This window comes from Lagenorhynchus albirostris, chromosome 8 (genome assembly GCF_949774975.1).
Source record: "Lagenorhynchus albirostris chromosome 8, mLagAlb1.1, whole genome shotgun sequence".
NCBI lineage: Eukaryota > Metazoa > Chordata > Mammalia > Artiodactyla > Delphinidae > Lagenorhynchus > Lagenorhynchus albirostris.
The window spans coordinates 81,851,580-81,856,659 of record NC_083102.1 but is presented as its reverse complement, the minus strand read 5'-3'; the positions used below and the strand labels follow the sequence as shown (position 1 = coordinate 81,856,659).

Here is a 5,080-nt window from a genome sequence, read left to right as displayed (position 1 = left end):
GATATGAAGCATCAAATCTATTAAATCATTTAAAATTTGCTTCATCACTAGAAAAGGTTGGGGATAAAGTTGTTTACTTACATTTTTCTTATTTATGAGCTTAAAATTATCAGCTTTTCTGACATTTATCTGTGCAATTGCCTAGATGGATAATAAAACCCTTTTTCACTCACTGCAAATTCCCATGGGGCTGAAATTCATCTGCTTTGCATTATTGTATATCCCTGCCATGTGGATAGCTTACATCACGTTAACTTTAAAAGGTACTGAAATGGTGCTTTGCAGATACAAAGGAGAAAGGAATTGGATCAGCAGTCTCCAATAAACAAATGATATCCTAGTATTTAACACTGACTTATTTTATTTCTTAAAATTACCTATGTTCATTGAGAGTAAAGGGTCAAAACTGAATTTGGCTTTCTCAGAATGGTGTATTCTAGGTAAATTAATAAAGTCATTAATGCTTCCATACTTGCTGATTTAACAAATCTTATTTGCTTACAAACTATGCACTATAGAATAATAGGCTCTATGCAAAATCTGCCCTCCAAATTTTACTATATTCTTTTAATAATTGTGTTTATGGTAAATTATCACACAATGGGGGAACATTCTTTCTTATTTGATAATTTATTGGCAGATTTATTTGGTTAATGTTAAAAATTAGTGTGGAACTTCAGGCGTATGGCATTCAAGGCAATTCCTTATGTTTGGTGGGAAGAATTAGAGTGTTAGACTAAAAAAAAAGACTTAACTGAATAAATTATAGCATACATCATTAGAATTATTTTACTTATTTATTCATCCATTTATAGATTTTTTTAAAAATTCCTAAAACAGCTTTAAAAAGCAGTATTGTGTTTAACAAAACACAGTTAAATACACTAGATATCAAAACTTCTTTCAACTATTTAAATTATTTAATCTGATTCTGTGCTTCCTTATTTGTGAAATGGAATTTTACTGCATACTTCATAGTTTATGGAGATTTTTAATTGAATTTAGAGCAATTTTGAACCTGGTTCAATGTAAGTGTTCAATAAATAAATAGTTTCAATAAAAGCTATAATAATGTGATGTTCAGTATCCAGCAAGATTGTACATATTAGGAGTAAGTAAACAGTTAAAAGAATGGCAACATTGTGTATGGAAAAAATTAGTTGAACTTACGCCAGATGATTGAAGAGAGTATTTATGATTAAGCAAAATTAATATTATATATATATGGCCTTTTAAGGAATAACTGCATAAGTAGACAAGTAATGGAAAATAATAGTTTTCCATTAAGGAAAACACTAATTGTTTTAACTACATAAAAATTAACATTAGTTGTCTGTGTGCAAAAAAATTACAAACAGTATAAAATCAAAACAATTAACTAGAAAAATCATTTGCTTAATTTATTGTAAACAATAAATTTCTGTCTCTGAAAACGCTCACAAAGCAAAACCAAAAAAAATGACAAATATTCCAGGTTAAAATTGAGTGAAAGGCCCCGCCCCTCGGCCCACCGCCCGACTGGCCTGGTGCGGCGGCCACGCGCGCAGACATGGCGGAGAAGCTGGAGCTGAGGCTCAAGTCGCCCATGGGGGCCGAGCCCGCCGTCTACCCGTGGCCGCTGCCGGTCTATGACAAACCCCACGATGCCGCTCACGAAATCATCGCGACCATCCGGCTCAGAGATTTGGAAAGAGATAGTTTAACAGAAAAGGAATGCGTGAAGGAGAAATGGAATCTCTTGCCTGAATTTCTGCAGACAGAAATAAAGAATCAGTTATGTGACTTGGAAACCAAATTACATAAAGAAGAATTATCAGAGGAGGGCTACCGGGCTAAAGTCAAATCCCGTTTAAATAAAGATTTGTCCTTGAGAACGGAGCTCATGGTTTCATTCGGGAAGTGAATGGATGTCTAGAAAACGGGAGCCAGACAAGTGGTGAGGATCGCAGAGTGGAAATAGCAGAGAAAAACTAGTCCCCCAGACCTGTTTCCAAACTTTGCATGCCCAGGAGAAGCAAGTCCGATGGAGAAACAAAATCAGCTGAGGTCTCATGTACCCCCAGGATTACAAGGCAAACTACCAGGTAGACCACCATCACATCTCATTTCACAAGGGGCCCTGCCAAACAGAAACCTGAGGAAGACCCTGAAAAAGCAAAATCAGATTATTCTGTCGATGAAGACGAAAAAGACCAGGAGGAAGAGAGACGTAGAGTTACATCCAGAGAGCGAGTTGCTGGACTGCTCCCTGCAGAAGAACCGGGAAGAGTAAGACCAGGGACACACGTGGAAGAAGAAAGAGATGATAAAGTAAAGCCTGGTAACCTCCAGGAAAAAAAGAGACTCAGAAGTCAAACCGAAGGACTAACACCTAAACAGAAATCTAAGGAGGAGCCAGACAGAGATGCGAGGCCCGAAGGAGCTCAGGCTGAAACGAATGAAGGAGAAGACTAAGTTGAAAAGAGGCACAGAAGTGAACCCAAAGATCTAGCTAGCAAACGGACACCAGAAGGAAAAGAACCTGAAAGAGTAAAACCACAACTTTCTGATGAGAAAGATGAGGATGAAAAGATAAACAGATCCCAGATATATTACTGAAATATCTACAGAAGTGCTTCTAAAAGGAGAGGAGTCCCTTCCTAAACATCACCACTGGGCTTCCCTGGTGGCGCAGTGGCAAAGAATCCGCCTGCCAGGCCATTTTGTGGACGATGGGTGTGCAAGAGCATCTGCGGGTGCCACGCGGGAGGGGATTTGAGCCTCTGCGTTTCTAACCCGAGATCTCGAAATGCATCGTGATTCCTGTCCATTGGAGTGTAAAGTTTATGTAGGTAATCTTGGAAACAATGGTAACAAGACTGAATTGGAATGAGCTGTAGGCTATTATGGACCACTCCGAAGTGTGTGGGTTGCTAGAAACCCTCCTGACTTCGCTTTTGTTGAATTTGAAGATCCCCAAGATGCAGCCAATGCTGTCCGAGAACTAGACGGGAGAACACTATGTGGCTGCCGAGTAAGAGTGGACCTGTCGAATGGGGAAAAGAGAAGTTGAAATCGTGGCCGCCTCCTTCTTGGGGGTCGTTGACCTCGAGATGATTACCGGAGGAGGAGTCCTCCACCTCGCCACAGATCTCCAAGACGGAGAAGCTTCTCCCGCAGCTGGAGCAGGTCCCTTTCTAGATATACGAGAAAAGAGAGATCACTGTCCCAGGATAGAAATCACAAGCCATCCCGATCTTTCTGTAGGTCTCCTAGCTGATCTAGGTCAAATGAAAGGGAACAGAAGACCACTTTGCAAGAGGAGTGGTGCACAGGAAATAACTTCATTTGACAGGTGTATGTACAGAAAATTCAAGTTTTGTTTGAGACTTCATAAGCTTGGTGCATTTTTAAAATGTTTTAGCTGTTCACATTTGTTTGTCTCTTGGAACAGTGACACATAAAGGTGTAATTCTTTGTGGTTTGAAATGGATCACGTGAGGCATGTAATATGAAGAATTGTTACTTTACAATGTTCCCTTAAGCAAAATTGAATTTGCTTTGAATTTTTAGTCTTGCCTAGACTGATAATAAAACTCGAATAACTCCTGACCAGCTTAAAAAAAAAAAAAAATTTTGAGTGAAAGACACTAATAAACACACCAAAAAAAGAACAGCAAGGCCAATAAATTCTTGAAAAGATATAATAAAAATATGAGTTAAAGTAAAATATTTTATTTGTATTATATTGGCAAAATTGTTAAGAGTTATTACGGATGCAGAGGAAAGATTATCCTGCTACACCTTCCGTGAGGGGATAAGATGGAGGGCAAATTCTTTCAAGAAGCAAAAAAAACCAAAAAGTGTGCAGAAAGCCATTAAAAACCCCTTGATCTAACAATTCTAATTTCACTTAATTATTCTGAGAACATGTTTAATAATAGGAATAGTTTGTACACTATTGTTTATAAGCTATTAAAGAATAAAACTTTTGATTTGTATTTATTATCATGAAAATATGAGCATGTTATGCTGTTCATTTTTAAATGATCAAAAATGTATTCAGAATGATCTCCTTGTTAGAAATAAGACTATGCATACATACATACACACATATATACATACCTTCTTATAGTAGCAACTCATATACATACACACGCACATATATATGAACATATATATGTGCCTATATAACAGGTTGTTAACTAAAAATAATTATCTTTAGGTGGTAACATTGATGGGTTTAATATATTCTTTATTTATTGCATCTCGTCATTGTTTTAGTGAGTCTCTATAGCTTTTAATAAGAAAATAATACAAACTATAATAAATTATGTTAAGCAAAGGAGTAGGTGAGGATAAAGAAGACAAGCTACAAACAAACAAAACAAAAATGTAGTCAGTTAATTTATATCATGAAGTCTAAATACCTGAACACCAGTCATCACTGGTATTGTATTCTACATTTATGTTTGCTAATGTTAAGGGTAGTATAGTCTTGTCTGTTGGAAAGTATTGATGAAACAAATTTAGGTTAAAAGTTTTAATAAATCTATCTGCAGCTTCCCATAATTACAAACACATATGTGAATCTTTTGTACATAGGGATTATATAAAAGATGACACGGGCTTCCCTGGTGGCGCAGTGGTTGAGAGTCCGCCTGCCGATGCAGGGCACACGGGTTTGTGCCCCGGTCTGGAAAGATCCCACATGCCGCGGAGCGGCTGGGCCCGTGAGCCATGGCCGCTGAGCCTGCGCGTCCGGAGCCTGTGCTCCGCAACGGGAGAGGCCACAACAGTGAGAGGCCCGCGTACCTCAAAAAAAAAAAAAAAAAAAAAAGATGACACATGCCAAACAATTTTTCCATCACTGTTGAACTTGAAAAGGTTCCTTTGCATCTGAAGTTTAAAGAACCTCTGATATGTGATTATGCATTTTTGCTTCATGAAGTACATCCCTACTTCTACTTTCTGCACCCTTCAGTTGATGCACTGACTGCTCAGTTCCCCATATTCCTTTGGACAATTAAGTGATGTTAAGGTTAATGTCTGCTATGGCATTCCTTTTGAGCCTCTGTAAACATCTTGCTCCAAACTATTT

The 5,080-nt window shown here is 37.9% G+C and overlaps 2 pseudogenes; both read left to right on the top strand.

Annotated features, from left to right (window-relative positions):
* The first annotated feature begins 1,549 nt into the window (after positions 1–1,549).
* On the top strand, positions 1,550–2,598 carry LOC132524344 (DNA (cytosine-5)-methyltransferase 1-like; annotated as a pseudogene).
* Positions 2,599–2,756: 158 nt separating this feature from the next.
* Positions 2,757–3,477, top strand: LOC132524307 (serine/arginine-rich splicing factor 3-like; annotated as a pseudogene).
* Positions 3,478–5,080: the final 1,603 nt, after the last annotated feature.